This window comes from Vombatus ursinus, unplaced genomic scaffold, assembly GCF_900497805.2.
Source record: "Vombatus ursinus unplaced genomic scaffold, bare-nosed wombat genome assembly UNPS02014818.1, whole genome shotgun sequence".
NCBI lineage: Eukaryota > Metazoa > Chordata > Mammalia > Diprotodontia > Vombatidae > Vombatus > Vombatus ursinus.
This window is the reverse complement of record NW_020954596.1, coordinates 15,930,990-15,942,734: the sequence shown is the minus strand read 5'-3', so window position 1 is coordinate 15,942,734 and position 11,745 is coordinate 15,930,990. Positions and strand designations below refer to the sequence as shown.

The 11,745-nt window shown below is 39.5% G+C and overlaps 1 protein-coding gene across 6 annotated transcripts in view; it reads right to left on the bottom strand.

Annotated features, from left to right (window-relative positions):
• PPP2R2C (protein phosphatase 2 regulatory subunit Bgamma) overlaps nucleotides 1-11,745 on the bottom strand; it is a 413,824-nt gene that overhangs the window by 177,615 nt on the left and 224,464 nt on the right. The window lies entirely within an intron of this gene.

Genomic DNA, 11,745 nt, shown 5'->3' with positions numbered 1-11,745 from the left:
AAAGAAAAGAAAAGAAAAGAAAAGAAAAGAAAAGAAAAGAAAAGAAACAAGAGCAGGTCATTGGCTTTAGAGCAACGAACCTTAGAGATTGAGCCCAATCCACTCATTTCACAGAGTTTAAAAACACTGTGGCCCAAAGGGGTAAAATGACTTTCCCGACATCACCAGGTAGTAAGTAGGAGACCCTGGATTTGAACGTTGGACCTCTGACTACATATCCACTTCTCCCACTATACCACATTACTTCTCATTGAGAAGTCAATTCTGTTTCAAAAAACAAAAAACACCTGGGGAGAGTGATCCAGGGAAAACTGCTCCACATGAACAAGTAAAATGTGTCTTTTGACATCATTCCCAGTGGGAAAAGATAAATAACAGTGAGAGAGAGAATGTTTTCAAAGCATTCCTTATTTACTTCTTGATCATTTGGGCATATCTGGTTTGAATTGAGAAAAGAGGGGGACAGAATGTGAGCCTCAGCCCCAGAAACAAACAGGAGAGGGGAGACAGAAAGAGAAAAGAGGAGAGGGAAAGAGGTGGGGAGGGGAGACGACAGAGAGAGACAGAGACAAAGAGAGACAGAGAAACAGAGACAGAGCGAAAAAGACCCCATCAAATGAATGATGTAGGCTCACAGGATAATCCATTTAAAGCTCAAAGGGACACTTAGGAGGTCGGCTAGTCCAATCCCTTATTCTACAGTTAGGAAACTAAGGCCCACAAGGTTATGTGACTTGCCCAAGGTCATACAAGAGATAGAGCCAGAATTCTAAAGTCACAGCTATGACTTCAAAACCAGAGCCCTTTCTATCATACCAAGTCTGCCTTTCTTAGTTGCCTTCACAACAGCCCATGTATTGGTGTGCCATGAGTTGACTGATGTCCTACTTCCTTTTGCAGAATACCAAATAAGGGCACAGTGATTGGCAGTATTATTCTCCATCTCAGGGCTATGATAATAGAAGGGAAATTCTTCTCTTTGTGTCCACCTGAACTTGAGTCAAATCTCAACACTCCATTGCTGTTCACAGGCAAGGGCCGAAGTTATGGCCCAATTTGCCGTAGCTTATGCGACCCCTCACTTGGGTCGATTTTTCCCCAATTGCCTCTCTTTTTATAACTGACTAAAGAATATAACACACCAATTACTTTGTATTTTTTTTTAAGTCCTAAGCCACCCTGGGTAAAAATATATCAGGTGATTTCCATATCTTCACTGGCTTTAAGCATTCCATCCTGCTCCAATTTGTGTCCACTTTCCTCCAGTTGGCTTGATGCTTTCAACAAAGGAACACACCAAGGATGGATGCTGTTACAGAATGGTAGGTATGACATCGCAAATTCCCAAGCACAGTTTCTAGGGAGAGTTCTCAAGTGTTTCCTGTACCACACAGGCAAGTGACCCTCACCAGCATGGATCCTTGTACAGAGTATGAACTTAGTAAACATCTTTTGAATTGATGTCATCCAAATGGCACTTTCAATAGATGCTGGAGTTTTCTGAGCCTTCAGATTCTCTCTGTTTCAATGCTTGAAAACATCCATGGTTTTAACTTGTGTGAATGCTTCCTCCATCCCAGACTGAAAGCCTTCCATGCCTTAGGAAATGGTTTTCATCAATTGCTGAAGTCAAAAAATGTGTCACCCGGTGGCCAATTTTCTGAAGAGTCAATGTTGTAATAATACACTGGATTTTAAGAATGGGAAATGAGGCTTGCACTAGGTCGCTTCTTTCCAAGACCAATTCTTTGTCTTATAATGCTATTCTGACTACCCTTACTTTGATATAAAAATCACCATAAAAATAAGATTCTCAGTATTTGAGCATAATAGTGTCTGAATGAACTTAGCACAAGTTTAAACAGAGAGTTAAAGGTTAAAAAAAAAACCCGATAATTTCTTAGCCCTTCTTTTTTCTACTATTTCTACCCTAGTGTTATATGAAATTAGGCATGAAATCCTACAATTTAGAGTCTTGAAGACCTCCTATGTCAGGGAACTCATTACTCCCCAAGATAATTGATTCCATTGTTAGACAGCTAAAATTGTCAGAAAGTTTCTTTTTATATTAAGCTGAAATCTTTTCTCTGCAATTTCTACCGATCTGATTTCTCAACCCCAATCCCAGGCAGAATAAGCCTAATTCCTCTCCCTCACCCCAGTAAGCTTTCAAGGCAGTCAAGGACAGTGACCAGCTTCTGTTCCATTCTCTCTGTTGCAGGTCCTCATGCAACATGATCTTACATTTTTACTTAAGAGTCAACCCTAATTTTAAAAATCAGTTTAGAGAGAACACATTAATGAATGTTCACATACACAAACATTAGGGATACGTGATGTTTTCACAGAGAGTTTTCTTGCAGATTTCCACCAATGCCTCTTTGTTTCAAAGTATTAAATTTTTTTTCAGAGTAATTGTAATATTGATCCAAGATTGATTCCAGAAAATGTCAGCTATTTACTATCTGACAGATGCATTTACTGAGAGTTTCTAGATTCATGGTTTTTTTTTTTTAACACTGGCTGCTTTAAAAACTAGAGATAAAGGAATAATAAAAACAACAACAATAATAATAGCAGCCCACATTTACATAGCACTTACAATATGCCAGGTAGTATGTTAAGTGTCTTACAATTATTATTTCATTTGATCCTCGTAACAACCCTGGGAGATAGGTGCTGTTATTATTCCCATTTTACAGTTGAGGAAACTGAGGCAGATAGAAGTTTAAGTAACTGTCCTTGGTCACATAGTTCGTAAACGTCTGAAGCTGGATTTGAACTCAGGTCTTCCTGACTCCAGGCCCAGCACTGTATCCATTGCACAACTTAGCTGCCCCAGTTGTTGTTGATGATGATAGTGATGATGACATTTATTATGATAAATATGATAGGAACTGCTAATAGGACCTCAAATGTCCTAAGATCATAAGAATTAGATTTGAAAACCACGTTGGATTAAATCTAGTCAAACCTTGTTAGGGAAGTGACTTGCCTGAGGTCATACAGATAGGGAGTGGCAGAACTGAAACCTGCATCTTCCTCTCCTGACTTCCATCACATTGCTCTTTCCACACATATTAGCAGCCAAGTCAAATGTGTTGTTTCCAGAATATTTTGCCATTTGTAATCTAGAAAACTACTGATGTGAGCATTTGTAAAAAGATTCCATGCACAGCCCAGGAAAAGAATAACTCTTGGGTGTCTAATTCCCAGTTTGGACCCTAACAGCTGAGCTCTTAGATCTCAGAAAATTCTTTTCTAAAAGGTCACAATATTTGGGCACATAGCATTTAAAACCCTGCTAGACTGGGAAATGCTTTACTCTTCCATAGCACATGTCAGAGAAGCTGCCAGAGAATCAGAAGTTCCTACAGTTACAGCTGGAAGGGCACTTGGAGCTTAACAGATAATGTAAACGTAACCCAGAGAGGAGAAATCACTTGCCCAAGGTTGTCACTGAAAATGCAAGAGCCAGAATTGGAACCAAGGTCCTCCAAATCCAAACCCTGCACTCCTTCCAAAATAAGATTTTTATGGACTCTTTATCACTAGTAAATGCTCATATCGATATTTTCTTTAATTTGAGAATCATATGCTTGGTCATTTTTGATGAGCCTCTGTGGAGTTAAGGAATAACTCAAATGCTAAGCGTTTGGTGTCAGAAAGATGGCTGACTTCATACTGTGTGAGGTCAGGGCAATTCACAGTGGGCAGTATTGTATGGACAAACTCCTGCTGGGAAACATTTTCTGCTTTGGCTGAGTACAATAGCCTAACAGTGCTACTGCTATCCTGAGAACAAAAGGCCATGTCATATAATTAATAGTGACAACAACTACCACTTTGTACTTTACAAAGTGCTTTCCTCCAGGTAGTGTAAATATTGTTACTTCCATTTGATAGATGATGAAACTGTGCTTTGGAGACTTTAAAGTATCCAAGGTCACACCACCACTACCTGTGCTGGTTCGAAGCCAGGTCTTCTAGCTCCAAGTCCACTGTTCTTTCCACTCGCCCACAATACATATAATGAGGATAACCCACCAGTCATTTGATTCTTAATGTTACAATGAAGGACCTCAGTGGCCGCCATCTTGTCCAGCCCACTCATCCAGCTATACCAAAGGAATGGCCACCGTAACATAACTGACGAGCTCGTCATTCAGTGTAGGCTTTTAAAGACAAGAAACTGACAATGTCCTCCCACATAGCCTTCTTACCCCACTCTCCAGCACACAGCTCATCATTCCAATCTTTCCTTTATAGAGGAGGGGAAGGAATAAAGGAGAACCACAGTTCTTTGTGCACATGAGTGTGCAACCAAAAAACGGGATGTTTCTGAAGAATGGCAAAGGAGGAAAAGGGAAGAGAAACATGGAGACAGCAAGACCCAGGGACTCCCTCATACAGACCACTATTTTGCTCTGCTTTCCCAAGGAATGCTGGGAATATTTATAAACTCCAATTTGATAGGATCATAGATTTAGAGTCAAAAGGAATGTTAAAGGTCATCCAATCAAAGGAACATGGCTTTAGAACTGGATAGAATTTCAGAGGTCATCTGGTCCAAGCCCTTCATTTTACAGATGAGGAAACTGAGCTCCACGAAGGTGAAGAGACTAGCCCAAGGTTACACAGACAGTAAGTAGCAAAGGTGGGATCTAAACTCAGCTCCTCTGAGTTTAAATGAAGCACCATTTCCACTGCACCATTTTTAACGTTTCATGTTTTAGTTACAAAAAGCTTTACATTATCTCCTTTGATCCTACCAATAATCTTGCGAAACAGGTAAGGTAAGTATCATCATCCCCATTTTGTAGATGAGGAAATTGAGACTCAGAAAGGAAAAGTCAAAGGTCACAAAACTTATAAAACTGGGACTTAAAAGCATCTGATTCCAAATCCAGGTTACTTTTGACTACAAAGGGAATGGACAACATGTGGTCCTCTCTTAGGAACAGCCCAGGACACCATAACATAAAAGTTTGTTTTCTCCTCCTTCTAAGAACAAGTATGACTGGCAGAATATTGAAAGAAAGGAAGGAGAAATTCACTTACATACACTGATTGGAGAAACACAATGCCTGTACCCTCTTGGACTCAGTCTATACTGTGCTTCAGAACTTAAGAGCAGAGAATTGTGTGTGTATATATATATGTATATATATATATGTATTATATGTATATATGTGTGTATATACGTGTGTATTATATATGTGTACATATGTGTATGTGTATATATATATATGTCTGTGTATATTTGTATGTGTGTATAGACACAGATATGCAATGGCTGGGTGCTGATTCTTTGGCAAGGAAACTTATACAGTACTCCTGAAAACTAACAGATCATAGGATCAAAGGTCTGGAGCTGGAAGAGACCTTAGAGATTACTAACTCCCTCTGAGACTGAGGATGACCTCTTTATTTACAGCTGAGGAAACTGAGCACTAGGGAAAGGAAGCGACTTACCCAAGGTCACACAAGCAGTAAATGCTAGGGGTAGGATTGGAACCCAGATCCTCTGGCTCCAGAGTGAGCACTATTTATATTATACCAAGATACCTCCTAAGGGTACTTCTTTTGAGGAAAAAATGTATTTTTATTATGAACTTAATAAACATCAACATATACAAACATCTCAATAGGCACATAAAAACAAACCAAAAAAACTGCATATGAAACTGAGAATTTCTGTTAAGTACAATTTGTCTTTTTCCTTATTATCTATAGTTTGGTTTTTGTTTTTGCTTATTGTGTTACCTTCTGAATCTCCTTCTGTTCTCTCCTGTTTCTTAATAATTCATTAATATTTTCTTTTTCTTTTCATCCAACCTGTAACTCTACAATAAAAGGAAAATTTTTTCCTTGTGACAAATAAATTTAATTACTCAACACAAATCCACACATTGTCTCCATCTGAAAATATATTTCTCTTTCTGTTGCCTCTAGTTTATCGCTTCATCTGTCAGGGAATGGGAAGCAGATAGGAGTCATCATTTGTCATTGTACTCATCATCCTTCTGGAGCCATTCAAGGTTGTTTGTCTTTACAATGTTGTTGATATTTTATAAATCTTTCTCCTGGTTCTGCTCACTTCACTCTGCATCAGTTCATACAGGCCCTCCCAAGTTTTCTCCCAATCTGTCCCTTTTGTTATTTCTTATGGTGGAATAATATTCCAAATATATTTACATGCCATAATTTGTTGAGCCATTCCCCAATTGATGGGCACTGCACCCATCTTGTTTCTAGTTCTTTGCTACATCAAAAACGTGTTGCTGTCAATATTTTAGGACGCATAGAGTTTTTTTTTCCTCTTTGACGTCTTTGGAGTATAAGCTTAGTAGTGTTATCACTGGGTTTCTATGGTTAAGTAACCCTTGGGTTTAGTACCAAATTACTTTTCAAAATGGTTGCACCACTTCATAGCTCAAGCTAGAGTATACCAGTGTGCCTGTCTTCCTAAAGCCCCTCCAAAACTTGTCAATCTCCTTTTGTGTCATCTTTGCCAATCCAGTGGGAATCAGGGTAGAACCTCAGAGTTCTTTAAATGTGTATTTCTCTTACTATTAGTGATTTGGAGCGGTTTTCAATGGGCTATTGAGAGCTTGACTTTCTTCTTTCTGAAAATTGCTTTTTCCATATCCTTTGACCAGTTATCTATCAGAAAATAGCTACTGTTCTTATAAACTTCAAATCCTAACTCAGACTCTTATTAGCTTTGTGACCCTGGGCAACTCACTTAACCTCTAGCTACCTCACTTTTCTCATCTATAAAATGGGGATAATAATTACACCTACCTCTCTGGATTGCTGTGAGGATAAAATGAAATATATTTGTAAGGTGCTTTGCAAATGTTCAAACACAGTATAAATGCTAGCTATTATTACTATTAACTATCACTATAAGAATCAATCTCCAATTTACTTGGGATATCAGGCATTTGTCAGAGAAATATACACTAAGATTTTTCCCCAGTTACCTATTTCCCTTCTAAATCTAACTACAATGATTTTGTTTGTTGGTGCAGGAATGTTTCACTTGAAGTAATTAAAACTGTCCAGCTTATCTCCTGTGATCCTCTCTAACTCTTTTTAGTCAAGAATTCTTTCCCTTTCCATTGCTGTGAAAAGAACCTAAGGTAGTTCAATGAGCATTTATTCAAAATTGACTCATAGAAGTAGACAACTTATGGCATAACAAAAATATAAAGATAAGATGGTATTTCTTATGCCATAAGAGCATAAATTCTCCTTCCAGTTATCCAAATTTGCAACCTAAGAATCATTCTTGACTCTTCTCTCTCCCTCAACCCCCATATCCAGTCAGTTACCAAATCTTGATGTTTCTACCTCCATAACATCACTCACATCTATCGCCTTCTCTCTATTCACAGTGTTTATCCTAGTTCCAGCCCTAAATACCTCACCCAGGAGTCTCCTAAATGATCTCCTTGCCTCCATTATGTCCCTTCCTGAATCCATCCTTTACCTAACTGCAAAACTGATATTCCTAAACCACAGAACTGACTTGTGAAATTCCTCTATAACAATCTTCAATGGCTCTCTATTACCTTAATGGAAAATACAATTCCTGTCTGGCATTTAAGACCCTTCATAATCTGGCTTCAACCTACCTTTCAAACCTAGTTATATGTGACTATTACTCTACCATCCAGCCCACCTGGTGATCTTGCTCTTTCTTATACTCCATCTCTATCTCAGTCCTCTTGCCCTTGCTGAGAATGTGCGTCCTCATCTCCACCTAGAATCCCTAGCTTTCTTCAAAGCCCTGAGCTCAAGCACTCTTTCCAATACCAAGCTTTTCTAATCCCCATAGCTGCTAGTGCCCCACCAAATGTACCAAAATTACCTGGCACTTACTTTCTATACAGAAATATTATGTATTTTATGTGTACATGTTGTCTTCCTCAATAGAATTTACATTCCTTGAGTGTAAGGTCTAGTCCATTTTTTATCTCTCCCTCCCTAGTACCTAATACTGTGGCTAGAATACAGTAAGAATGCCATTGATGCTTGTTGATTGACTGGTTTACACACTCTCCATTCCAACCAAACCAGCTTATTAGCTATTCTCTGTACAAAACATTTCATCTTTCGCTTGTATACCCAGAATACTCATCCTCTTCACCTCTGCCTCGTAGAATCCCCCACTTCTTTCAAAGCACAGCTCCAGAGTTACATTCTACAGAAAACCACTCCAGGTGCACCAGTTATTAGCACTCTCTCCCTCCTGAAATTACTTTGTTTTCTTCTTTGTGTCCATACAGCAGCATGAAATAAAAAGTAAACTCCCTGAGGACAAGGTCCAGTTATCTATCAGAAAACAGCTCTTGCTTTTGAAAATAGCTTTTGGTTTTGCCTTTGTATCGGCATATGCCCTGGTATGGTTCCTGACATAAAGGGAGCACTAAATAAAATGGAATTAACAAGGGTGACTAGCCCATATCAAAAATCAAAAAGAATCTGACTTTACATACAGCAATTTTGTCCTGGTTTAAGAATTCCTTCTCTAAAACTGCCTTTGAAATACCAAAGCTCTTCATGCTCAAAGAATCCCTCTATAATTTACTCCCAGCCTCAGACCACACCTGCTCTTTGTCCTGTAAATCTTCGGATGGCCTTTGGCCAAAACAAATGCAATCTGACCTGATCTATAGCACTTAGTGTCTGTTCCACTCCTGTGGCAATTACTCATGTGCTGCTGCCTGGTGATGGCTCATCTGCTATTGTCTTCAGATCTTATCCTTTCTGTTATTATTTATATTTTCACAGGTTGATATCTTTTTTCCTGCATCTAGATTATAAGCATCTTGAGAGCCTGGATTCCTTTGCACACCCCAGAGCCCTTAGCCCAGAGCACTACATAGAACATTAGAGAATCTGAGGATGTTGGAGCTAAAGGACATCTCAGACAGAGGTTCTCTAGCCCCACCCCCTCATTTTACTGTGGAGGGAACTGAGACCAGACAGAGAAAGTGACCTACCCAATCCATCAACAAGTATTTGTGAAACACCTAAGTACCAGATGCTGTGCTAGGCACTAAAAATACAAAAAAAAAAAAAAAGAAATGAAAGAGTCCCCACCCTCAAAGAGTTTACATTGAATTGGACAATACAACATATACATCTACAGGCATATGCCAAAAGGAATTCAAGGTAATTTTGGTGGGGACCACCCTACTGCCTGAAGAGAGCAAGAAAGGCTTCATATAGACAGTGGCATGTGAGCTGAGTATTGAAGAAAACTAGGAATCCTAAGAGGAAGAGGTGAGGGAGGGGTGCATTCTGGGAAGGGGGTACAAATAGTACAAAGGCAAGAGGATAGGAGATCGAATATTGTGTGCGAGGACAGGAAAAAAGGCCAGTTTGGTGAGTGCAGGAGGGGAGTGATGTACAACCAGGCTAGATTGTAGAGATCTCTAAAAGCCAAAGTGAGGATTTCATATTCGATTCTAAAGGCAATTGAGAGGCACTGATTGAGCAGAGGAGTGATGTGGTCACACTTGCACTTTAGGAAAATCACTTTGGTACTTAGGGAAAGGATGGAGTGGGAAAAACTAGCCAAGGAGACCAATTAGGAAGCTATTGCACTATTTCAGGTGAAAGGTGTTGAGCTCCTGAATTAAGGTGATAGTCTTGGGAGTAGAGAGAAAGGGGCAGATGCAAGAAATGTTGTGGAGAGAGAAACAGCAAGATCTGGCAACTGACTGGATCTTCAGGGTGAAACAGAAGGAGAGGTTAATGATAACTTAGGTTTCAAACCCGCATGTCTGGAAGTATGTTGATGCCCTTGACAGAAGCAGGAAGTCACATGAGATTTGATAAAGGTCATATAGTTATGTTTTCACATTGTATCATGCTGCTTCTTAGAAGCTCAATAAATATCTGACTGGCTGATCAATCACCCAGTGCTATTCTAGGAAGTCACTGATCATTCATGCGAGGTAAATTAACCTTTCTGGGGCCTTACTCTGTATCCTTGAAGAGTTGAATCATCTCATGTTGCTAAATAAAGATATAGACCCTTCCTAGAACTGGAAAGAATCTTAGAGATCAGCTGGTCCCATTTCCTCACTCTAAAGAGCAGGCAACAGGCCCAGAGAAGGAAAAGGAGTCCTCCGAGGTCAGCTAACTAGTAGCAGAACGAGGATTAGAACACTTAGCAAGACTATTAAATCTGGAAGAGATGTTGGCCAACTAAGGAAAATAAGAGAGTGCAGATTATAGTTAAGCAACTTGTCCAAGATCATGCAGACAGACTCAGACGAAAGTGGAGCTAGAATGCTCTCAAAGGTAATATGAGGGAAGCTCTTGGTGAATCTTAAAGTGCTATATAAATGTTATTATTCTGTGATCATTATTATTTTTATGACCATTTCCCTGCTAAAGGATCAAGCCAAAGCAACTTTTGCCACAAGGGAGCCCGACACTTTCATGGATGCTATTTGATATACGCATCTAACATGGAGGTCAGCTTGCCCTGGGTAGAATTATGAAATAGGCAAAATGCATCTTCACTGTCTTCTCATCTCTTTCTATATCCCACATTTGCCTTTTACTGCTTCTGGCCCTTCATCAAGCACTGACTACTCATCTGCTTTTCCCATGTGCCCCAACCCATCCATCACGGCACATCATCTTGTCTGGACTGCCCTGTTTGAGAAATACTACAGGCTCCAACAAACCTCTTCCAATTAAAAAAAAAATCCCACACTTTCAGTGCCAGGTTCTTAGGCTTCATGGGGAAGAAAGTCAATTTGGGAGAGCTAGATTCTAGCTCTGACTCTGCTACTAACTAGTTACTAGTTCTGATACATTGAGGAATTCCTTCTCCTCCTTTCCTTCTTTGTCATCTAACAATCAAGTGACAAGGCTGGTAGAGATGACTTCCAAGATCTCTTCCAACTCTAAATTCTATGAGTCTACAAATTAATCCATAGGTAGAATATCCTGTTAATCCTATCTCTACACTCTCTGGTCCCCTGTAGTCTTTTTTTGGGGGGGGGCCTAAGCAATGGGGTTAAGTGACTCGCCCAGGTCACACAGCTAGTAAGTGTTATTTGTCTGAGATCGGATTTGAACTCAGGTCCTCCTGAATCCAGGGCCAGTGCCACTGCGCCACCTAGCTGCACCCCCCTGTAGTCTTGATCTCCTTACTAGAAAAAAATAGTTGACACGCCCTGTCTCATGTTGTTCCATTGTCTTTCATCTCATCAATGAGAGAAATGGCAAGGAAAGGAAAGGGATAGTGTGTGTATGAGTCCAATCCTCTGGGTCAGTTTTGTCAAAAAGTAGTAGGATGGCTTCTGAACCTGATGAAAACACACAGGACTATGACTCTCTGGATTTTCATTTCTTCCTCTAGAAGAAAGGGAAGAGGGAATGATTAAGGTCCCTTTAATACTAGCATTCTACAATATTTAGCTCCTTTCCTGTCTGACATTCCAAATCCTGTTTTTAGGAAGCTACTGGCTCTAACATTCTAGGTCTAAGGAGTTCTGACGTTCTATGTTATCTGAATTATGCAGGGCTTTTATTCCCTATAGACAAAGACTGTGTGGCCACAGTAGACACAGATTTTATTTCCTTCTAAAACATTCTTTCATTCCAAATTAAATACTACAATTTTCCATTTCTAAACTTATTTTTCATAAGATTTGGAGAAAAATTTATTGACAAAATTAAAAAACACAGTTTACGATCGGTCTGGGCAAC